This window comes from Varanus komodoensis, unplaced genomic scaffold (genome assembly GCF_004798865.1).
Source record: "Varanus komodoensis strain SLA01 unplaced genomic scaffold, ASM479886v1 scaffold8, whole genome shotgun sequence".
NCBI classification, from domain to species: domain Eukaryota; kingdom Metazoa; phylum Chordata; class Lepidosauria; order Squamata; family Varanidae; genus Varanus; species Varanus komodoensis.
In genome coordinates, this window is record NW_025336481.1 from 24,523,477 (window position 1) to 24,549,726 (window position 26,250).

Genomic DNA, 26,250 nt, shown 5'->3' on the forward strand with positions numbered 1-26,250 from the left:
TCCTAGACTAAATTTCTAGGCTGACTGGTTAAGATAGGGGAGAGATATGGCAGCCTCTTCTTAGGGTCTGCAGTCAGTAATAAGTAAAGTGCCACAGAAGAAGGAAACAGACTGAGGAATGGATGAACTTGTCCATTTTAGTTTCTCTCAGTGTCTTGATTCTCAGGGTTTAGATTTAGTTCCTCTTAAAAGTTGCAGATTTTTCCGCACCTAAATTCAGTTTGTCCCAAATGATTATAATTTAAGACTAAACATTCTGGGTGCCTTTCTAAAGGTTATTTTCAATAACAGAAACATTTTGGATGCATGTTTCCCTAATACAGGAATTTTGGTACAGATATTCAGTTGCTAAATCTGGAAAAGTGTGAATTTTGAAGAATGACTAAGTTCTAACTTCCATATTGCTTCAAAAGTCCAAGATTAGGTAAGTTCATATTAAAATTCATACTGAAATGATTCTCACCCCATCCCTAAACAGACTCAGGGCCAAGGTTGAGTCAGAAGAAGGGCTCCTGCATCTTCTTTTACACAAGACTTCTATTTGAAGAGTTCCCAGAGCACATTTCTCTATTTGGAGATGTTTTCCAAGGGGAGAGCTCTTCAGTTGAAGTCATTTGTAAAGTAAAGGGGGAAAGATGGCCTTGCACTTGCCTACTAGACATTAAAACCTGGACTTCACTCACCTGGTCAGTGTTCCCCACTATGGTAAGATGTTTATTTTCTGTTTAATTTCTAGTTCAGTTTATAGCCATTATGTTTGAATTTGTGTCACCACATATAAATTAGTATATGCACATTTTATGCAAAGTTCTACTGTCTTTTATCCTCTTTTCTTAGTGATGCACTTCCTCCTTTTTTAGTGATGGAAAAGTGATCATCTTAAAAGTCAGTGTTAAGGAGAACCCTGAGTCAGAATTGGGATTCTGGATAGTGGTCACAGCTGAAGAGTCATTCCAGGGCTTGAGAGAGACAAGGGTAGGCCAGACTTTATAGCAATGGAAGAAATGTGGGCAGGAGTCACTGAAATCCAAGATGAGCTATTAAGCTCTCCACATGAGAAGTCAGAATATCCTGCTCTACTGACAAAGCAAACCAAATGCTAGGCTCATGTTATTTACATCATATTAGTCAAGAGACATCTTAATGATAGTCTATCAGCATCCAGCAACCACTGAAATGGGGATCCCTTTCACTGGGTCTGAAGCAACATATCTGGTAAAATACAGTTCTGTGTTTCTTATGGAGTTATGTTTCCGAATAGACTGTTGAGGTTTCCAGATCAAGCCTTTAGTCCAGGATCTGATTCCAGAAACTGAATGATAATAAAATGTAGTAGACAATGTTTCATTTGACAAATATTATTCCTGAAAGCAGTTATGTTCTGTGTGCAGAAAAAGTGGAAAACCACTTTTTGAGGCATGTAACCAACATTTATATTCTCTACCCTAATTCTGTTTATATGGAACCATTAGGCATCAGAAGATAAGAGCAAGTCTGGATCAGAAGCCAAGCCTATCGATCTAATCCAGCATTCTCTTCTCACAGGGGCCTATGGAAAGGAGTCTCTCACCATTGTTCTCCAGCAATGGGCATTCAAAGGGATGCTGGGAAGTGACATTACAGGAGAGTATGCTGAGTATGCTGAGTATGCTGAGAGTATGCTGCTTCAGATACTCAACCGGTTTGCCTTAGCTTTAATATAGGTCTGGCATGGGATTAGGAACAACTTTCTGGGGAGAGAGGAGTTACATCAGGCGTAAGACGAAGGGTCACCACTTTTGGTGCTGCTCCAATGACATCTACAGCAGCTTTTGAAGTCAACACATGCACTTTGGGAGAACCAGTATTAAGCCAGTATCTATAACACATACTGTTCATAAGATGTAGTTTTGCCTTTAACAAGACTATTTTTTTTCTTTTTCTTTTTTTGGTAGAAGATGTCTTATTTTTCCTGCATTTTCCTGCCTGTTTCCCACCACTTCACAAAGTAGCAGGAAATAACTATTGTACTGAGGCTAATTAAGACCAGAGGGATTTTTTTTTAAAAAATGTTGAATGCCAGCAGTTTCTTCCTTTTCTTTTTGTGGATAGTTTCCAAATTTTCTTCCAACAGGAATCTAGCTTTATAGGTTACAGGAAGATGCATTTCAGCAACAAATATTCATGCCATGCAATAAATACAAAGCCAATGGGAATATAAGGGGCAAATCTAAACACACCGTGATGTTGTATCACATCTCTAAATGAATCCAAAGTAGAGCTTTGTCGAATGCAGAACTGTACATTTTCCTACAATGCTACAATCTATACAGTGTACAGGTAAAATGCCTCCAAACTTGGCTTTCCTTGGTGTATCAGTGAAATAAATGTTTACCATTTCACAATGGTGGCATGTTATTCACATGAAAACACTACAGTAGCAATGCTGATTGAGTCCCGCATCTGTTTGTTGCTTCTGTCACTTCTACATGACACTTCAAGCTGATCTTTGAGTAGAATAAGTACAATGTCTTGCAGTTGCAGGTATAGCAATTCATGAAAATACACTCCATCTTACAAAGCATCAATATAGAAGTTACCTGTAGTATTCTGCCTTGTACTATATTTCTATAGTATAGTACAGTATATATTTACTATACTATAGTATTTCTATAGTATAGTAAATGGATTGCATTGCATTTACATCTTATGGTTTTGCCTCTTGCAAAGGACCCAAGGTAGTTTACACAGTCCTTCTTCACTTCATTTCAGCAGCACAACAATCCTGTGAGATAGGTTAGGCTGAGTGTGAGTGGCTGGCCCAAAGTCACCCAGTGAGCTTCATGGCCAAATGGGGACTAGAAGGCAGATTTTCCAGGTCCCCAGTCCAACACTCTGACCAGCATGCCATATCTTAGTGCTGCATGAAAGGCCCTTCCTGGAATAATTTAATGGATGATTTTCTTAGCCACCGCCCTCTCCAGGTCTATTCATGTCTTATATTACAATATCTGATAACTGCCAGCATTTCAACTTCTCCTCCTCCATGCTCTTTCACACAAAGGGCAAGGGTTGTGCTGTGCCAAGAAGATTTCAGTTCTCTGTCAGTAATGTCGCATTACACAAACCAGAGAAAAACAGCATCAGATCTGCAAATGGCTTATGTAACACTTAAAGCCAGCAAAGTTAATCATGTGGCATTAGATTTTTGACATAAACCATTCTATGTTGACAACATAGGCCTGCTAATATTGTAATGTTTTACACACATTTATACACCAGAAATACTATGTTCTGGCCATGACTTCTCAAAAAGGATGCTGCAGAGTTGGAAAAGGTGAAGAACATTGCGGTCAAAATGATCAAGGTGTGTGATTTTTCCCCCCGGCATCTTATTAGTTTAGAAAAAGAAAAGGAAGGGGTACAAGAGAGAAAGAGAGATTTACGGATTTTGTATGGCATAAAGTGACAGGAGGCACTTTCTTCTCACTCTTTTGAACAACAGTGGGCAACTGGTGGCAGTTCAGATATTTTGACCTTCAGCTTCCATCAGCTCTAGCCAGCACAGACAGTGACAAGCAGTGATGGGAGTGGTAGGCCAAAACATTTGGAATTGTTCACTCCTGTAGAACCTGGTGCTATCGATGAAATGGAATAGAGAGAGATTCATAGCAGACAAAAGGAAGTACTTCTTCATACTTGGTTGGACTAAATCTTCAAGCATGTTAAATTAAACTATGAAAGTTACTACCAAGCCAGGTTCATGGAAGAAAAGCTACCAGTGCCTACTAGTCATCATGGCCATGGGCTACCTTCAGGATCAAAGCAAGCATGCCCTTATTACCAGTTGTTTGGGATTCCGCATGGGAAAGGGCTATAACACTTTCGCCTTGCTTGTGGGCTTCTGGTTGGACTCTTTGGGAAGCAGGGTGATGGACCAGATAAACTAGATGGATCTGATCCAGCTGGGCTAATCCTATGTACTTGAATTCTCATGTTTAAGATAAAGATGATATGCCAAGATGCTGGAATGGGACTCAGAGATCTGGATTCGAGCCCCTACTTAGCCATGAAACTCACTTGGTGACTTTGGGGCAGTCACAGACTCTCAGCCTAACCTACCTCACAGGGCTGTTGTTGTGATTATAAAATGGAGAACTTCTTTCCTTATAAGTGGAAGAAAAGTGGGGTATAAATGAAATAATAATAATAATAACTGCATAAATTAATATATTAGGTTCTATCTAATGATGGCTTTGTGCTAGCAGGAAGCACCCACATTTTACTGATGTTGTTTACCCACTGCAGAAAACCATGGCATATACCATACTTTCCCAGAGGATTCCTGAATCTAGAGATTTTCAAGGGATCCATAAAAATGTGGTGCTCCAGCTTGCATTAACAGAAGTGCTTTTTGGTATTGGAACAGGCCCCTGTAATGTGCGTCTGTACATTTGGGGTTAATGAAGGCATGAGCCAAGGGATCCCTGGTATGCATCTCAGTTCAGCTATGGTTTGAGGGTTTGTTTGTTTGTTTTTTGCAAATTAATCCTCCATCTGAGGATAGTAATCCTGAGCTACCTTATCTATGTGCTATGCAAATGACTGAATTTATCTGTAAGTCCTATATCAATAATATGAATTGTTGTTTTATAAATTTTTGGAGCCTGTTCTAGTTCAGACATGACTCATTTTTGTTGTTACTCAATCAGGAAACATTTTTCATCAAAGTCTATAGTGACAAATGAGGCACAGGAGTAAAACGTAAGTAGAAAAAGTGAATGGGGACGCCATGGCAACAGAGAAGTTAATCATAAAGGATATAAAAGGTCCACTGCCTAAAGTAATGAACCTTTTACATGCTCTGCACATGTGCAACCATAAGGGCTAGAAACTTTCTTTGTTAGAGGAACAAGCTGTAACTTTAGCATTCTGTGTCAGTTTCAGCTTGGTTCTATACACAGCTCCAGGAGTTTGTATGTACCAATGTATGGCAATTAGCAAACTAGCAGACCTGATAAGCCCATTATCAGATTAGCTCACATTGTCTTTATGATCATGTGCCACACAGCAGAGAGGAGGATTAGGAGGAGGGGGAAAAAGAATGATTTTGAATTACTGAACTATGGATCTGACAAGAAACAGAGCCAAGTGAAACCAGTGAATAGGAGCTCCAGGGATTGTCATGCCAAGTGCCTGGGCTGCTTTGCAGGCAGCTTTAAAGGGCTTCTCCCTCTCTGCTTTAAGTGGTGTGTTGGTGTGGAGGGGGAAGCTCTCTTTCTGCCTGAGCCAAGCAGAGAAACCAATCAAAGGCAGCTTTTTCATGGTCTGTCTCCTTTGTTTCCACACAAAGCCCCGCCTTCTGTCTTTGGGTTTCAGCCTAGCGCTCTGCAGTTCTACATAGGTAAAACAATGAAGATGTCTGATAACAGGCACTTGCTCTCAGAGCCTCTTGTTTATCAGGATTAACTGTTACACCAGTAAACAAAGCCGTGTGACTACGGGGGCTTCTCCTCTTGCCCGCCAGCCACTGGGCTTTGTGGTTCTGGATTCCAGATGGCGCTGTATACGTGCTCCCCCCTCCCAAGACAACTTAGAATGTGGGCCCGACCGGGTTACTTCCACCCCATCACCCTGTTTGGAAATAGCTTTGATGCACAGTCCCCCGCCCCAGGATAATGAAATGCAGTGGCAGCTGGCTAATGGCTGGGAAAGTGCAGACCCGGCACTGAACCCTTAGCGTTCGGCTATTCAGCAGCACCAAGGCAATGTCACTCTCAAGGATAGCAAAGGAAAGAGGCGGGTTGCCACGCAGCTTTGGGACAGGCTGCCGTAGGTGGGGCTTTCTTTCTGGGCTGAAGAGAGGTGAGATGGAAGAGGCAAAGGTTCATCGTGTTTCACTGGCCAGATGCTTCCGAGGAATGAAACAGCGGGTCCTCGGCTGAAAGGAAGAATGATAATGGAGAAATGTCGAGCAGACTTTAAAATGGATGGTTTGCCCAAAATAGCCAAGCACTCGTGATTCCTCTCTGCTCCTTTTCAGATCTCATTAGCTAGAACACAGGGCATTGGATCTTTCCACTCTTTTGGGTTGAGATTCCCCAGACCTAGTTGAACCTCTCTCTCTCTCTCTCTCTCTCTCTCTCTCTCTCTCTCTCTCTCTCTCTCTCTCTCTCTCTCACACACACACACACACACACACACACACACACACGCTACAGTTTATCAGTTTATCAAGGAAGGTTTTTTGAAACTGGGTGTGAGCTGGGCCTAAGGTCTCTGTTCTCAGTCGCAATAACATAATGGGAGCCAAACTGCTTCCCTGTCCATGATGCACATTTTATATGAAGGCACTCCAGGTATCCTTGTGTGTGAAAGGACAGTTATTTTTGGAGGTATGCAGGTCATGGCAAGCACAGCCTTGGTAATTCAATGGTCTTATTTGAGTTTCTTTACAGTCCAGAGGGTCAGAGACAAAGTATGACCAGTGTAAATGATATGAGAGATTCTGTAATCTAATGAAACAAATCAATTAGTTAATTGGTATACAGTGCCTAAAATTAGTATCTTTACATAGAAAAAATAGAAACTTGGACAGACACTAGTAGTTAAAATAATATAAAAAGTCAGAGAAGGTCATAAGAAAATATAAATGGTTAAGAATGGCATAAGAATGCTACTGAATGTTATTAGCAAAAATACAAAGCAATGTGAATAGTAGTCCTAGGCCTATAATTTATAACTTGAATATTAGACTATCCTAATGTGATAATGGAATTCATATCTACCAATTCATTGTAGTGAATCATGGATCCTTTGACCCGTCAGAACCAGAAAAATAGAAAGATAAAACAGAGGTGGGTGTGATGGGAGGATAAAATTATAGAAATAAGTGGAATAAAATGAAGTGTGTGGATTCTTCCTCCTCATGCTAGTGACCCAGAAGCTCTTTTGTATTAATTAGAGATAGGATCATATAGCTGAAGGTTTTCATAAATGTTAAAATGAAACACTTGGGCAAACTTGTTAATCCATGGTTTTTTAAGGAAGAAATCACCATTTTGCAAATGGACAGCCCTCTGAGAGCAGAGGTTTAACTTGGACTCCTACACTGAGCGGGCAGTTAAACCTGATAGCCTTTCTGGCCCCTTCCAACTCTATTGTTGTATGATACGACATCAGCACATGCTAATTTGGTTTTGTTTGTGTATGCTTTTTCTGTATTTGTGATGCATTTTCACTTTTTGTGGCAGTTCAACGGTGACTGCCCTGTTTTCAGGTGCAGCAGAGAAAGGCAGCGGACTACTGTAGGATGGGTACAGATCTTTCTGCCTCTGCCAGCCCCCAGCAGGGCATTAACTTTTGTGGGCTTGTTTTCTGAGTCTGTCCTAAGGATGCACACTTCCGTGTACACGAGCTAGAATAATTTTGGGCCAGAAGGAGTGGGGGTCTGGTAGGTCAGGGCCAGGCAGAAAGCTGTTCTCTGCTCTCTTGCTGATCTAGAGGCAGTCCCCAAACTGGTAATCTGCACTGAGCAGATGATAGGAGGTTAGACTGTGAGTGAGTGGTGGATGGCAGCAAAGGAACCTGGGGTATACGCAGTGAACCTTTAGGGAAAGGTGAATCTCCACCAGGTTGTCAAAACCTGTTGCTCTACAACCATGGCAGCTTGTGTGTGTATGTGTGTGTGTGTGTGTTAAATAGAAGCCATGGTTCTAGAATTCTTCATATTCTTCATAAGGTCTCAGACAAATGCTTCAAAGAGCGTAGTCAGAAGAGAACTTCTCATTTGTGGTGGAGCTAATGAAAATGGCAAGCTAGTAAGTCCTTTCTGAAGCTCAGTGGTTAGGCAGAATTTGGGATACAAATTGCATAGAGAGATTGACCCATCAAAGGTTATTGAGTTAAGGCACAAACATATGAGGATCTGTGGATAAACCAGTTTCAGACATTGCAAAACCATCCACATACTGTTTTGTGTTTAACGATCACTTTCAAATTTATAACATCCCTGTTGTTATTTAGCTGACTGCATCTTTCATTTTCTTCTGAGATGAAATTTTGCAATTTCTGTTGGATGCAGCTGCTTGATAATTAATAATTCAAGAGTTAGGTCCCTCCCTTTCTGTAAAGCTATTCCTATTTATTATATTGGACAACAGTTTCTTTTGAACTTTAAATGTAATCTGTCATTTTACGTTAGTTATGTTATTATGATGGCTATGTTCCCCGTTAAAATTTAATCAATAAAGTGTGGAGAAAAAGTTACTCGTCTTTTGGTTTTGTTGCAGTAGAAGTAACAGCTGCAGGAATTTTATCCTTTAGGATTTCTTTAAAACAATTTCATATAAAATGCCCCAAACACAAAAGAAACTGAAATATAACCTTTTCTAAAATGCATTAAATTTAGGTAATTTTCTCCCCTATAATTTTAGGCTGTCTACTTCCAGCTGGAAGAGAAGCAGATGAAAAGTACTAGCGCAGATTAAATAGCTTTCTCTGTGCCACAATAGTGAACATTTCCGGAGGTAAAAACCCCACATTTTTAGACCTTTGTTCTGTAAAGGTTTTTGCTGATCAGAGGCAGGGGATGCATTAGGCTAACTTGTGTGCAAGACTTGTATAACTCCATTCTTCCATCCTGATTTTCTTTTGGAAACTCACTGAATGCCCATGATTTCTTTTCTACTCTAATAAATATTAGACATTTTACAATGCAAAATATTCCATTCACATTGTGGACCCTAATTTAACTGACAAATGGGTAGTTGCTTTCCATGAGGCAAACAGGAAGCGCTCTGAAGTGCATACGTGTTTGTGCGATAAGAAATTGAATACAGTTTTCCAGTACAGTCCTTTAAATCAGAGTAAGCAATGGGGCTACACCAAATATTGGTTTTAGAATGGATCTCACAGCTTGAGCCTAAGAGTTGTTGTGTAGCATGTAATTATTTATGATGGGACACAAAACCATGCACCAGCAGGTGTAATGTAATTTAATGCCCGAATCTCGGAGACATTATGCTGGCATCATAGGTAGTTACACTGGCGTAACCGTTTACAATCACTATGCTGAGATGCTTAGACTAAGTCTGATCTACCACAAAGTATATCTTGGCATCTTGAGGCTGCTGAGATCACTTTTCTCTTAGATTAAGGTTTAATTGTGGGGTGGGGCTCCCCCTGAATCATCATCAGCCCTTTTGCTTTTTGGCTGTCTGTGACTGTTCATTCCAGTTTATTGGATGGGTTGGGGTGACTTCTTGGATATGTGGCATTTCCCCTTCATTTGCATTGAGTACATGAACATGGAAGAGGAACACTCTAGGCAGTGAGAAGTTCCAGGAGTGTGGCTCTTACCCACATTTGGTCCCCTTTGAAAGGAGATCTTTGGAGGCTTATTGGATCTTTGTAACATTTATGTGTGTTTACAAATATACAGGCTGAGCATAGGCGAAGGCAGGACTTAAATACTTCAGTGGATAGCTGATGCCCACTGATTCTAAATCAGATCTCTGAGGAGGAGTCAGCACCCCAAGCTGCTTACAGATGGACAACTGAGCTCTCTCTAGCAGTATTCAGAGAGGCATAACTGCTAGTGGAAATTGACTCTCCAGTTAATGTTAGCAGAATTGAGCTAAAGTAGTTAAAGTAGTTTATGTTAGCTATTGTGCTCTCTTAGATACTGCCCGTAGTTTCTTCCTCTATGCTGGACTCCTACTGCAATCAGCTGTCCTTTTCACATGGAGACGCCTTACTCTCTTCTCCTAGAAACTGAATGAGCCACTTCTTCTGACTACCACGTAGCCCCCTTAGCTCTAGTAGAGACAAGGCAAGGTATCCATGGCAAAGGATGTACCTGCTTGGGTGTGTATGTGAAAATTTAATGGATTTCCTGACTTGGTTCTTTGGATTCTATTCAGTTCCCCCCATGCTGGTGCTGACTATATTTGACATGAGTAAATTTAGCTTACAGGTTTCTGCTTTTAAAACAAGCCAGGAGTCACACAAGTTTGATTTGTTTTTTCTTAATGCACAGGAAATGCGTGCAAATTGTGCAGTCTGCCATTTGCACAAATTTGAGCTCTGCAGTTTGTGCAAATCTCTTGAACTTAAAAGCAAAGAAAGGAAGGAAGGAAGGAAGAACGAACTGAAAGCCCCACATTTGTGTATGACTCATGGGGGATGGGAGGTGGATAGACTTAAAAAAACTCATCCTTTTTGCAGTAAGTGTAGGAGCTGAAACATAATAACTGTAAATAATAATTAAAATGTGATTATTTGATGTGTGCACTCAAAAACTGTAGTGCTGATGCAGAACTAAATGAAATTGACAATGTGATGAAATAACAACAAAGTAATGAGAAGATGAAACTGACAAGGATATATATCAAGGGGATATGCTGAACCTAAGGTTACATAACAGACTTGCAATAAAATATTAAAAAGAGTGTAAACCCATTTACACAAAAAACTAATTTGCACAAATGGTGCAACAAATACACTGACCTCAGTTCTTAATGTGAACACACATTTTGCAAACATTGCCACAACCTGGTATAGTCACTGGATTGGAAACACTGCAGAAGTCCATCAGGCTCAAACAAAACAGAAGCATTACATATCCTTAAGTGTTTCTTTCTCAAGTCCATGTATTGCCTAAAGGCAACCCATGATGACAGCTTTACTCAAAGGAATATGTGAATCATTAGTCATTGCTATATAACTAATCACTATCCAAGCTCTTGGAGAGAGGTCTTCTCTGCCCCAAAACTATGGGTGACTGTAAATCCACATGTAGCAGTTGCATCTTTATTTAATTGTTATTCTATTGTGGACGCCCATCCCTAAATTGGATTGGGAGGGGCTTTTAAAATCTGTTCTGAGAGCCTTCACTCATTCCAGGCAGTTTTGAAATTTTCATGCATGGATTCTCTCCCCATATGACTGCCTTAGGTTCTTGAGATAGTAAAACAGGCAGGATAACTCCTCTAGCTGCTTCACAGAAAGAGAGCTGAGGTGCAGTTTCACATCAATGTAAGGACTGTCAAGGAAACGTTTCTTCAGTGGACTTGGGCAGACAAGCTAATTTTTACTTTGGCTCTGCCTGTAGGTTCTGCTGATAACTTTCTGGCTTTGCATGCTAAATATGATTTCCCAGATTTGGCTGAATGGCAATACGTGCAGTTGAAGCATCTGTTAGAATCTAGGTACACCAACCTGCAATTCATACTTATAAATATGGTGCACAAAGTCTTAAGCTAGAATGGAATAAAGAAGTATTCTATTTTAGAGTACCCTATTTTGCACAATCAACAGATGGCTTTGCTTTGGCAATGCTCAATGACTGCTTCTGTTTGGAAGGAGGTAATAACATGCATAAACTTTGTGATGTCAAGTTCTTTAATATTTACAAACATGCACGTTCTTTGTAACTTCTACCCATCTCTTGGATCTGAGTGAAAAGTCAGCATAAAATGATCCTCTACACCCAGTTAACATCTAAAGGAAGAACATTTGCAAGGCAAACAGCCACCTGCAGCAAGACAGTGGGCTGAGTACTTGATGAAGCTTTCAATTTTTGAAAGGGTGGTTTTTAGGCATTATTTATGAATGAACAAATCCATGCATATATGGGCTGCCTTCACTGAACTCTATGCTTAACTCTTCCTAAGGAGAGTAATATATTTTTCTATACATAAAATATGTAAAGGTACATAATACTTATGGATTCATTGCAATAGATTCATTAAATTTCATTGAGAACACTATAATGCTATTTTGTTTTTCTATGCCTTTTGGTTATATTTTGAATTTTGAAACTCACAATAAAAAAAATAAAAATCTGGACTTGGAGTCCTATGCCTACCCTAGAGTACAAATAAAATAAGACATATATGTTAACCTTGGATTTAAAGCAATATCTACTTTGGTTCAGAATATCTACTCTGCTTTGCTACCAGAGGTTCCTCGAACTGGGCTTGTCAGCTGGCAATGTTTTGCTTAGGAGTGAGGATGGCCAATTATCTTTCCCTTACAGAGTCCTTTATTTAAAGTGTTGTCCAGTCCAAAGCCTGTTTAAAGATAAAGAGTCACATGAAGCGAGGGAGTGCAGAAGTCTTCAAGTTGTCTACCAACAATGCATTCAGATTGTTGTCTTTTTCCTTTTGGGTGATGCCTAAGCCACTATCCTGTTGGAAGCTGTAATTTGTTCTTGGATAATTTCTAATGTGACTCCTATCCCCTCATCCCCCATGCTTTTGGGTCAAATCTTACAAGGTATTCATTGCTAGCTTGTTTGTTTGTTTGTTTGTTTGTTTTGAACTGCCCAGCACATACCACCTAGACATTGATCAGAACACAAGAAAGTAAGAAGAGGTGTGTTGGATCAGAGCAAAGGCACATATAATCCAGGACACTGTTTTCCCAGTAGTCAGCCAGAGGCCTATAGGAAGCACGTAACCAGGCCATGAATGCAAAAGCACCCTCCCTCCCACTCATGTTCTGCAGCAGCTGGGATGCAGTGGCATCTGTTTCTGATGATTATGTGGTATATAAAATATATATTCTTGGCATCATAAAGACACCAACTCTTTGGGTGAAATACTGTGCATGTTTGGACAGAAGAAAATCCTACAACTCTCAGCATGTGCTAGCCAAACAATGTAGCTGGGGCATGCTAAGTGCTGTAGGACTTTTTTCCACCATCACATGCACAGAATCGTGCCCTTAGGCTTCCAGGTCTTCTAAAGGCTTACCTTCCTTTTATTAGCCTCTTCAAAACCTTTTAAACTTTCATGTTCTCTATCTGCAGCTCCGTCCTCCATATGCTGCACAGAGGATCAGGGGACCCTGCTCAATGGGGTAAGCTGTAATGTGGGAATCCCATAATTCAGAAAGGTACCACCGCTGACTTTGAGGGATCCAGGATCCGTCAACCTTTCGTGTAGCATGTGGAGGGGCTGGCACACTTGCTGCCACTGTTCCATGCACCCAAACCTGGATCCAGCCCAATGAGTTTTACATCAGTTTCTCTGAATATTGACGCATGAGCAGGATACCTCACTGGAATAGACTGAGTGTGAATGAGAGTCCACAAATGTATTCTAGCAAATGTTTTATGCTATGATTAATGCACATATATAAAGAGACAAGTTTGTTCAAACATGTCTCAAAGCAGAATAATAATAAAAACTCACAGTGGCAGATCTTGGATTCAAAAAGGTTTACTTTCACTGGGTTTGGGGGTGGTAGAGGAAAACATGTTACTATTTAGATCGAAGGGCAAGGCCAGATTCTAGCTACTGCGGGAAAATAATAGAAATATTTGCTCTATTTTACTGTAATCTATGTTTAACTGTCTGGAGGCCAAACTCTACAACTGACTCAACATACTCTGATCTTATATATGGATTTTATATCATATTTCCTAGCATAAATAGCTATAGTTTCCACCATGAATCTGTACACTGCTATTATAAACACTCTCTATTTGGTGTGATTGAGTGCATTTATTTCTGACAGATGAGTAAGAAAAAAATGTATTTAACTTGCTTGGGAAAGTAGATAAGAATGAGTTCTCTAGATGGCTCTCTCAAACAATGTCATATACATTAGACATATACATCAAAGTAATATGGAGGCAGTAAAGGGGAATGTCAAAATACCATATACTGTATGGAATTCTATATCCCACCTTGGAAAACCTTCAAGGACTCTGGAAAATTGTCAAGCTGTAGCTATTTCTAAACTATTTCAAGGAAAGCTGAAGGATGGACAATCAACCATAGGGCTGCAGGGATGCTTTGTAGCAGTGATGGCGAAACTTTTAGAGACTGAGTGCCCAAACTGCAACCCAAAACCCACTTATTTATTATGAAGTGCCAACACTACAAGAAAACCTGAAAACTGAGGTTTTAGTTTAGAAAAAACAACTCACAGCCAGTCCAAGCAAATATATATAAATCCATGGCAGTGCACTGACTGGCCATGCAAAAGCTCGGACAGTGACGGCAAAAGAATCACGGCTTGTGACATCATTGTCTACGCCACTACTCTTTCCAGGACACCTCATTTTTCTAACCCTAACCCTACCCTGGTACACACCCCTAACCCTAATCTATTTATTTATTTATAAAATTTGTATGCTGTCCAATTACTTATGTCTCTGGACAGCTTACAGCATAAATAAATTGATGACCCACTCTGGCTGCAAGTTAATAAAAAACAATAATAAAATTCAATATTAAAACATATTAAAATATTGATTAAATAAAAAGGTCTTAACCTGGCGCCGAAAATCATATAATGATGGCACCAGGCGGACCTCTCTGGGAAGCGCATTCCATACTCAGGGTGCCACCACAGAGAAGGCTCTTCTCTGGGTACTCTGCCTCCTAACATCTTTCACAGAGGGTTCCCGAAGGAGGGCTTCTGTTGCCGATCTCAGGTGGTGGAAGGGCAAATAGGGAAAAAGGCGTTCCTTTAGGTATCCTGGTCCCAAGCCATTTAGGGCTTTATAGGTAATAACCAGCACCTTGAATTTAGCCCGGACTTCATGGGATGCCAATGGACCTGACCGGGTGAAAGTTCCTTTGAAAAGAAGGCAATTTTGAAAAAGCCTTCCTTGAGTAGCTTTTTCTGTACGGCTCATCATTTCTGCCCATTCTAAACACATTCCAACCATCAGAATCATGCCAGGACACCTCGTATTTGTAACCCTAACCCTACCCTAACACACCCCTAACCCTAATATAGGGCGGAAGGTCCATTGAAAAGAGGACGATTTTGAAAAAGCCTTCCTTGAGTAGCTTTTTCTGCACAGCTCATCCTTTCTGCCCATTCTAAATACATTCCAACCATCAAAACCACCCAACTCCTTTTACTCACACGAACCCTGTAATGGTGAACCTGTTAGAGACCGAGTGCCCAAACTGCAACTCAAAACCCACATATTTATCGCAAAGTGCCTGCATTGCAATTAAACCTGAAAACTGAGGTTTTCGTTTAGAAAAAACAACTCACAGCCAGTCCAAGCAAGTATATGTATATACCTGGCAGCATAGGCGAGTTGCAGCTTCTGCAGTCATCACCTGGCGCTGCTACTCCTATCTGAGTGTGCACACGGCCCCTGTGTGCGCTGTTATCCGATGCTCAGCTGCTGGGGCGATGCTGGGGTGACTTGGCTCGCGTGCCAACAGAGAGGTTTCTGTGTGCCCGCTGTGGCACACGTGCCATAGGTTCACCACCACTGCTTTTTAGGTTACCATTTCTCCATTTTTCTGGGGGAATTTTCCCAAGTCTCTTGCACATCCTCATCCCATTTGACAATCATGTAACAGGAGTCCAGTTGTTATAATTTCAATTCTTGTTTGATTGTTATGTGGAAATTCCTTACATTTCTTCTGGATGGAACTGGCTCATGAGTAGAAGTTTGATCGTACATACAGTGGTCCTGAGTATTGGCATGTTCCCAAGGCATGTTTCAATGGCCTTTCAAATTTCCTGCATCTCCATAATGACAACCCATCGGCCTGCTGTGATATGGTTCGAATGTTAGTGATGTCGCACTAGATAGAACGGGTAAGGATTTTGTTTCTGAAGTTCTGAACATACTATTTCTTTGCACAAAAAGGAAGGATTAGCTCATGGTTGTTATTATTATTATTACATTTACATTCCATCTTTGTTCCTCTTGTGAGGAACTCAAGACAACTTACATTGTCCTCCATTTTACCCTGGCACAACAATAATCCTTTGTGACTGGCTTAGGCTAAGTGTGAGTGACAGGTCCAAAGTCAGCCACTAAGTTTCATGGCTAAGTGGGGAATGCAAGTCAGGGGCATGATACCATGGAAGCTCTCCAGATCTTTTCCTTTTCATTACCCCTTTACACGGGTTTTCCTTTCATGTATGTTACTTCAGCCTAGGCCTCGTGATAGGTTCTCTGAAAGCAGCAACTTCTGGAACAGATATTCCCAATAGCATTCTTGCAATCTAATCTTCCTACCTACCATAAAGAAGTTGAGCAATGCAGCTGAAGCAGAAACAGCATACGTAATAACAAAAATAAAAATAGGTACCACTAACTATGTATTTTTCCCTCAAAGAAAATGTTTTGCCAGTTTCCCTTTGAGTACTGTTGGGTCTTCAGTTATTTTGGCCACAAACAAGTCATTTCCTCTTCTCTGAAGCAATCAATTTGGCTCCCCTAAAGGCATTTTCCACTGGAGGCCCCAGATAGCTAAAGTGGTTCTTTTTGTATTTTCCCTTTATAGTTCCGTTTTATAGAGGTTTTTGTTGGCAGGTGGAAATTTTTGGCTGTTGGTATCAAACTGTGGAGACATTGCTTTTTGCTAAAACTTTATAAGGTACAGTCATTTCTTCAATTAATATAAACCATTGTCTTAACTTTTTTTTTAAACTTCCTTTTAGAATGAGTTCCCTTTTTGAGGTGTGTATCTTTGTGACACTTATTCTTTAAAAGGTATTTTCTGCTCCTAAAATATGATGAAGCTTTGATTTTTAATTTAAAAGTTCTTCTCTCTCAGCCCTTCTCATACTAAGAGAAGGATGATGAGGATGATGTTGGCAGACCATGGGGTTTCTCAGAGTCTGAGCACAAAGGTCCTCTGATCTTGGTGCTTAGGCTCCAACGCCTCAGCCTTGGCCCTGCCCATTGCAGCCAGTGCCGAAAGAACCACGCTGAGGTCACAACTGGGCCTTGGATAGGGGGAAAGGGGCCGTGCCAGGGGGAGAGGAAATGCTCTGATCTCAGCTGGCATTCCAGACTCCTGCCCTCCACCCCACAGCCTTAAATCTAGAGGTCAGAAAATGGCAGCCTAGAAAATAAGGAAGGGTGTGAGATGCAGCTGAGATTGCCACCCCTGCATCTTGTGCTGTGCATCAAATGCTCATCAGCTTCTGAGTTCAGAGGCTTGTGAACATCTGTCATGAAGGAAACAGAGCCAAACAGGTATCTGATTCCTTTTGAAAGCTGGCTGTGGATAGGTGGGAATGGATTTCCCTTATCCCCTGCATTTCTATGGGAACAGAAGTCTGAAAGGTGATGGGTACCTATGAGCGTTTATACAGAAAACAGTCCTGGCTGGGAATGCTGGGAGTTGTAGGACTTTTTTCCATCTAAATGGGCAGAGGATTATACATCTTTTGAACCTAACAGTGTTGGGATTTTTTCCCCAGAATGAATATGCTTTTATGGGTCTTTCAGTGGGGCTTGCCAGGCTCAAGTTCCATATGGATTGTGCTGTCCCCACAGCTGCACAGACTTATGGTCAGATTAGGTGACACAGAGGTACACACCCTACAAGGTCATGTTTGATTTTGATTCCAGGCTACAGGCTGGCGCCATCCTGGGAATTATCTTGAGCTCTGATGAGGACATTATTATTTTAATTCATAACTTGACTTGCATCACTCTAAATTCAGCCTTGGCAAAGGATCAGTCAGCACGGATATGGTTAGCAATGTTGCTTTCCGCACCAGCCACAAATCTGACCTAAGACATGAATTAAGCTTGCATTGCAGTCTTGGGCAGATTTACCTAAAAGTAAGCCCCTCCAAGTTGAGATGGCCTTATTATTGAAGGAGTGCCAAGAAGCTTACAGCTGTGCAGCCTGCGCCTATGTAGGTTTACTCAGTCAGAAACCAGGAAGCGTGTGAAGATTATGGCCTTACTCATAAAAGATGCATTCAAACAAAACAAGAAAAACACCTTTCCTATCTTCCTAGATTTACTGTGAAATCTCTGTTTGATGGCACCTCATGTTAAATCCTCATGTAATTCCTTTTAGGTATAACAGATTGCTAAATCTGGCCTGGGGGAAAATTCTCTTCCAACTGCAAATAAAGGTGCCATCAGCACTTTACCAAGAGCTTCAGCTGTTGGGTGATATAGAAATTAAATAAATAGATTAATGCATTTAAATTGATATAACTGCACTTAAAATGTACTCTGAGGTGCTGAAATAGCAGCACTATTGTTATTAAAGACATTATTATTATTGCTGTTGTTATTCTTATTTCTTATGTCTGTCTGACCTTATGTGGCTTTGAACTTGATGCATGGTGAATCACAATTGATTTATTTTGCCTGCTCAATCCACAGTGAAACACATACCAGTATTTGCACTGCTATGAAACTCACACACAAAAAGGAGAGCATGCAAGGAATCAGGGAATTTGCACTATATGCAGTCACTTCCAAATGGCTTGAATCAGCTCAAGGGAACAGAAAATTTACTGCCTAGCTGTGAGGATACAAGGGGGGCATTCTAATTCGAATTAGGAAATTAGCAAGTCAGGTGAGGAGAACATGGGGCTGAGCCAGATCAACAGCCTGAAGGCTATTGGGAGTGCAGTGCAGAGGTTCTATGGGAGAGGAAGCTAGAGGTGGAGAGGTTACTGATGCAAGCAGAAATTGGAAAAACAAGGGGCTTTCCCAAAGATAGGAAGGTGGACCTGCTTCATAGTATCTTAGAAAGAAAGGAAACTTTGGTGAGAACGGGCATCTTATGACCATTCCTAACATCACTTAACACCTTAACACCTACAGGTGGGCTTCTTGGCCACAAATAAACAGGGTGCCATTTGGAGCCACACAGATAGGTCCCTGTACCCAAAGAAACAAAGCCAGTGTGGCGTAGTGGTTAATAGCATGGGACTGGGACTCAGACAATCTGGGTTCCAGTCCCCGCTCAGCCATGGAGCCAACTGGGTGACTTTGGGCCAGTCACAGACTCTCAGCCCCACCTACCTCACAGGGTTGTTGTGGGGATAAGATGGAGGAGAATGATGTAAGCTGCCTTGAGCCCTTTGCAGGGAAAAGGCAGGATAGGAATAGAAAAATAAATAAATAAAAATAAAAAGAAGGGAGATATGGATTGGCCGAAAACTGTGGGTGCATACAGCTACGCATCTTTAATGCTTGGTGGAGTCTTCCTTAAGGTAACAGAAGACCTGGTTGGGCTGGAGGACTCGAACTGAAAGATAGTTTTATTTGTCACAGTGTTTCCATTTTGCCTTACATTGACTAGTCTTGTTTCAAACTTAGGGAGAAAACAAAATATAGTCCTGCCAGGCATTTTTTATTCATCAGAACCATAGCTGTGAATAAAAATAGAAGGAAAAATTGCTTCATGGATTTCTATTGAAGGAGGCAAATAACAACATGAATTTAATGTGTGACTTACACAGAGTGAGCTGGTTATTTAGGGGAGTTTACAGGCGTGGCCGGGCTGAACAAAATCAAATGAAAGAAGATGAAATACACGCTTGTATGTCCTTTATAGCCTTTTGGTTACCAGGATACCTGGAGATCATCTTGGGTGTTAATTCAAAGGCATGTATCTTTCTCCTGTCCCCAAAGAGATACGTATTTCTCAGAATGAATGGTTTAAAAAATTGAAAACATAAAGGAATAAGCAACTCATATTTAGCTAGACATTTCTTGATCTCCAGAGAATAGTACACTGACTATAAAGAACTAGCCATTTTTCAAAGTAATCTTGATTTGCACTCGACAGTTAAGTGGAAAAACAAGCTTTATCATTGGAATTCTGTTAATATTCATTGCTGTTATATAACCTGGGCTCAAGAGAAAGGTAACCAATTTTGTTAGCAGCTGGAACTGCAGGGTAACAGGCTTGTGCTGATCTTCCCCATAGAGAATGCTGAAGAGCTCATTTTGTGTCAAAGTAATTGCACTAGCAGTTGAGCAACTGTGTTGTGGTTGCAACACTGATGTGTCTCACTGCTTACCACAAATGTTTGTGAGTGAGTATGTGTGTGCATGTGTGTGTGTGTATATATATAGAGAGAGAGAATGAGAGAGAGGAAGGGAGAGCGAGAGGGAGATTCAGTTCTGCTTTTACAAACTCTTCCAAACTGTTTGGGAGAATTGCATAAACAAGGGTAAAGCAATAGCGACAAAGGTTAAAAAACCAGGGTAGTTAAAAACATGTGTAGCTGTCCAGAGGATGAATCTATCTAATAACAAATTTCATTTCAGATGATTTCTTGGAAGGTCTACTAGCTTCAGCACTGGACAATTAAGGACTATTATGAGCTCGGCTAGGGCTTTTACATAGAGACATCCTATGTAGGATACATAGGATATTAAATGTCCTTTGCTGAGCAAAACATAATCTACCTGATATTATTCTTACACCTTCACCCTACAGGTTTGCGATTTGTCATCTCAGGCAGGCGGCAGCACAAGGAGTTGTACTGAGGCCCTGCTGGGAGATCATGCAAGGGTACTGGTGGGTGGTGTTCAGTTTTGTGAGTCACAGCTTCTGGAGGCCTGTGCTAATTCCTTCAGTGCTGCACAACTTGTGTGATTAGCACTGATCCCCGCCAGCCCTACCTGAGGTCCCACTAGGAGCTTAGCAGACCTCCTAGTTTTGTTACCTGCCTGAGACCTCGGGTTCGTGACAAATTATGTGGGTCCCAAGCAATGCATTTTGCAGAGCACTGATGGTCTTGCCGTGGCTGGCCCTAATGTATTCCAATTGCACCTTGATTGCTTTCTTCTTGACCTAGAATGCCCCAGTCTTAGCTGAAGAGCTGCAGAGGGTGCAGGGGGAGCATATTTAGCTTATTGTACAGCAGCTACATTGGTTGCTCACTTTCAGGAATAATTTAAGATGAAATGTTGTTACCTTTAAAGCCTTTCATAGCTGGTATTGTGCTCATTTCTCAGAGCGGTGTATTTTCCTCTTACTAAGATCATCTTTGGGAGTTCAGTTCAAGGTGCCTTTTATGAAGGAAATAAATCTGTAAAATGTTGGAAGCAGGGTCTTTTTCAGTGGTGGGCAGTATAAGTCCCTGGTCGTTCTAGCCATTAAGATCTCCAAAGGACTTGTATTGTTGCATTTTAGGAAATTTCATAAATAAGCTTTATTTAGGCTGGATTTTCAGGAGGAGGGATGATGAAACCTAGTGCTCTTGCAGTTTATATACTGGTGGTTTAGGTTTTGTAATTGCTTACATTGTAGATTGTTTATTTATTTATACATACATAAGTGTATTTATAAGCTGCCTATAACAGCTGAGGCCTTCCTAATTATAATTGATATCAGAATCCTCAATATATTTTTTACTTTTTCAGCAGTCTTGAATTATATTGATAAGGCAGGATTAAATGTTACGAAGAAAGCAATGAATCCAATTCATGTTGCAAATTCATGCACGTGGGAAATGCAGTCCTGTGGTCACTAGATAGCATCATGATTTACCCAGCTTTCTGGAGGCCTGTCTATGAGGTTGGAAAATCACTTTATCTTCCTAGGCGGGAAACCGTGCTTGTGTCTCCCTTCCTGCTTGTTGCAGGCAGCATGGCTGCTTCTCTGAAATTGGAAGAGAGCCTTGGAGAAATGCTTTTGAGGGCATTTCAGGGAACAGGGAGGTATCAGCATCATGAGGTATCTAAGCCTCCTTCCTTCCTCTCTAAAGTGTCATACTTAGATGTCTGAAACCAGCGGCTTAAGTGCTTTGCAGAATGGGAGGTGCAGAGAGACAACCTTGGCCTCTGCACATTGCCTATTTTCCATAGTAGGCCAATAATCCCTCAGGTTCACAAGGATCCGAGCATCTCCACTGGACTGTGCCCCGAGCATCATAGTCCTCTGACATGCCCTCCAACAGAGGACTGTTCTGTGTAAGAAAGGCCACCTTGCTCTTTACAAGAGCAAGCATGTTGGCTTTTGGGAATTAATGGAAGAAATTATGATTTCTGAAAAACAAGCTGTGTTGCTGAGACTTTATCATTCAGTGGATGACAGGGAGCAGATTGCTCACATATTCAACATCTTTAAAGCAGTTTTTTAAAAAAAATATTTATTTATTTATTCTGTTTTTCTCTTTTCCCTCCTTTCCCTTCCCAAATATAACTTGTGAAATATTTTGGTGATGCTTTCCCATGTCTCATGTATTTACACCAGGGGAATGTTTTTTCCCCTCTGAACCAGCATCACAAGGACAGGGTCACTACTAAACTCTTGCACTAGGGGGGCAAAATACTGCGCAGGGATAGTGGATTTATGAGAGATGGCAATGCTTTGTATTGGAAGAATGCTGTACAAGGGCTGGATATGAGGAGAGAAGAAGAGTTATGGTGGATAATACAGTGCATCACACTCCCACCCTCTCCTTCCACCAGCAACAATGCAATGTTTCATCTGTAAACTGGGCAGCATTAGTTAAAACATTCCTGTTAGAATCAGTGGAGATCCCCAGATATCTGTTCCATCACCACTTTGTCAGATGTTTCCAACTAACTCAGGAGATAGTTAAGGCAGTGCCAGGATGATAAAGAATCTAAGTAGAACATAGTCCATATCTCTCTCCTATACCTGGAGAACACATGGGTAGGAAAATTGGGGACAGAGAATTTTGGTGAAAGGGCATTTTACACAAGGCAGCACTTGGCACAGCCAGCAAACAACTGAGTGTAACAGCACATAAAGCAGGGATCGGTGAAGATTACCTCTGCTCTTTTTTCTCTTCTAAGTGCTTTGCCTCGGGACTACAGATGTACAAACATCCATCATGTCCATCTACAACCTTGGGTTCCAAGGAGAAAACATCCCACAGGGGTAAACAAGGTGAGGAGGACTCACAAACGCCCTTCATTCTTGCCTCCAGAATCCCAAGGGGCACAGAACACTTAAGCAGTCATACCCAAAGAGTGCCTTCCTCTTCCCCTTGTAATAGAAGGAAGCCACATATTACCTTAACTACTTCAGTGGCTGAAGTTGCGTGACATGACAAGCCATAATGTTTTTTCCTCCATTATCGGTCAGTTGTGTTGCCTGAACTTAGCCATGGTATTTCAGCATTTGGTGTCTGCAAGCAAAGATAAGAAACAACATTTTCTTTTATGGTTTTTTCATAGCACCATGGCTTCTCATAATATCCAGATCCCTCATTGGAGCTTCCATACTCTGGGACTATAGCTACCACAAAGTACCCTGGAAAGAACAGCAACTGAAGCAGCTCTTCCAGCCATCCAGCCTCTATTATCCTGCTTGGCCTACTAAGAGATGCATCAGTATCTGACTCCTTGCTCCTACAGGCTGCTGCCCACTCATGCCCCCTGTATCTTCTCTGCTTTCTTCCAGATGTCCACCTACTGTTGTTTTCCAGCAGGAAAGAAATGTGCTGCCCAAAAGAGTGATTTTGGAATCAGCCACATCCTGCACTCCCATCTGCCTGACAGACATCACTTAGAACTGAAATTGGACATAGAGGAACTACATGATGTACAAGCTGGTCTTTGCTTGAGCATCTTCCTAGAAGGAGAAGCCCATAAAAAGGAGGTCGAACTATCCTAGGTAGGTGCACACCTGGAACTCATGGATCCAGGTCAGCCAAAGAAGCCCAAAGAGGTGCCCCTTCCCCCAGAGGAGCCTTTCTCTTGCACATGCTCAGCATGCTGTGCATCTGTGGAATGAGTCCAAAGAAGAAAGATGCAAAAAACTGGAAAAAGGACAGAGGAGGGCAACAAAGATGATCAGGGGAATAGAAATAAAGCCCTCTGAGGAAAAATGGAAAGAACTGAGCATGTATACCTTGCAGAATAAATTACTTAGGAGAGATAAGAGAGCACTTTTCAAATACTTGGAGTTGTGACCACAGAAGAATTATACACTTTACTGTCAACAATGAAGAAAATGAAATTGTGAAGGATTTTGCATATCTTGGCTCAATCGTCAATTCAAATGGGGACTGCAGCCAAGAAATTGAGACTTTGGAAGGGCAGCAATGAAAGATAAACAAGTGTGAGTAAATTTCACTGGAAATCAAGGCCAAGCTCATCTATACTATTGTATTCCTGATCACAAGGTATGGGTGTGAAACCTGGACAATGAAGAAGGCTGGTAGGAGGGAAATTGATGTGTTCAAAACATGGTGCTGGAGGAGAACTTTGTGAATACCCTGGGATGACAGAAAGATGAACAAATGGGTCCTAGATCAAATCAAGCCAGAATTTTCCCTGGGAGCAAAAATGATGAAATGGAGTCTGCAGTACATCATGAGAAGTCAAGACTCACTGGAGAAGGTCATACTGCTAGGAAAAGTTGAAAGCAGAAGAGGACGATTGCATAAAGGAAGCCACAGCCTTGAATTTACAAGAGTTGAGCAGGGCAGGACATTCAGACTTGATGGAGGGCTTTCAGACTTGATGGCACATAACAATTTATGTGTGTGTGTGTATATACATATATATACACATATATACACATGTATACACACACACATACATTCAGAAATGATTATTGTAATACACATAGAAGTATAGTACATTTTACTATGTTGTAGAAAACTGTGATGAGCTGTGTGCCTGCTCAAGTTGTAGTCCAGTCCAGCTCTTCTTTTGGATGTTTGTTTTTCATGAAACGGGATTTGGACTGGAAGCCCTTGAATCAGAAGTTTCCTTCAAAACTCATGATGGCTTTCTCACAGCCCTTCAATTAGAGGACTGTCCTCTGTAAAAGAAGACAAATAGACCTGTCAAACAGGCTGAAGTAGGTGTATATGGATCTGTTTCTAACTAACTTTTTCTTCTTTGGAGACAATTACTCCTTACCACATGCACTTTTCAGTTTTAGCTGATGTAAAAGCTAAAATATTCTCATCTCAAAGACATACAGCAGCAAGATGTGAGCCATTCTCCACGGGGTGGGGTGTGTGCATGCATCACCTGTGTATGTGTAGGTCCTCACTATGGGGTCCTGATTGGGGTGAGGCTGTGTGCAATTATAGCAGCTCACTTTCGGAGTGCATAGGGGGGCATGAGGAATGGATTCCTGTGATTTTGGCATGCATTCTGCTCACGACTGCGTATTGATTGGTTCCTCTATGCATGGATCATTTCAGGGTGTCACCAGCTAGCACCATTCTGATTGGTGGGCGGTTGCCGAATTGTCAGGCATATGGCTGGGTCGGCTGTTGGTATGGTTACAGTAGTTTTCGAATTTGCTGCTGCTCTTGACTTTTTGACTTTGTTGCTTTAAAGTGCAGGACTGTGAGGATGTTATATAGGGAGAATATAGGGCTGGGCTGTCCATCCTTCATAGTACAATCTGACAACATATTTTTCAGATCAGAACAGCTGGTAGTCCCTCGCTTGCTGGTGTTTGTTTATTAAATCACATGAGTTGTGGGGGCTGCTCAGCAGGATGGTTCTGCCTGGTTTTTAAAAAATAAATTGTTAGTTAATTTCTCAAGAGATCAGCTACTACATATGTTCAGATAAGATGTCTCTTCTGCAGAGTTGTATTGCTAGGGAGGAAAAACAAAATGGGCCTATTTAAACTGAAAATCTCTATCTGGAAAATGAATACTTACTACTAGGGTTGATAAGTCACTCTTTGAAGATGTTGCTCAGACATGAATAACAGTTAGTAATCATTGTCTGGGGTGTGTCAGAAATAACATATTTTTATGGGCGGTTCTTGGTACACCAAAAACCAGGGGCAGATTCTGTTGACTTCGATATTTGCTCAGAAGCCATTACCACCCAGCCACGCTCAGCAGGACACCAGGGGTTCCAACTGGCCAGCGGCTACAAGCTTTGTGGCCCCTCCCACTTCTCCCAGGAAAAGAAGCATGGCTCTTAACAGTACTGGGAGTGGGCAGTGATCCATACTGGGGTCATGTGTGGGGGTGGAGAAGACTTTCCTTAGAACTCAGCAGGGAAACCCCGTCTGCATCTCTGATCAGTAGTTGGAGAGGAAAGTTATTTAAGTTGCAATCCAAGGCATGTTTGAACAGAAAAAAGTCATGCAATTCCTTCACTGGGAACTGGTAGGACCTTTTCTGTCTAAACATGCCTAGGATTGTGACTTTAGAGGCATTTAGACTTTAAATATTGTGTTTTACATACCTTTACATACCTTTAAATGAGCTGTGCTTTGTATGCTTGCAAGATGTTGGACTGGTATGTATCTCTGAGTAGACTTGGGCTGTGCTTTGCAATTTTCTCTCTCTCCCATAAGACTCAAACCCAGGGTTAGCCCATGAGGCTGATCAGTGGGCATTTAAGGACAGATAAAAGCAATGCAACTCTCTGCCTTGGGAAGTAGTGATGGCCACTAATCTAGAAGGCTTTAAAAAGGGATTGGAGAGATACATGGAAGTAGAGACTATTTGTGGCCACTGGCATTATCAGCTACATGCTGCCTCCTTCACCAGAAGTGGTATGCAGGCATACACCAGCTGATGAGGAACGTAGGCAGATGAAGGTCT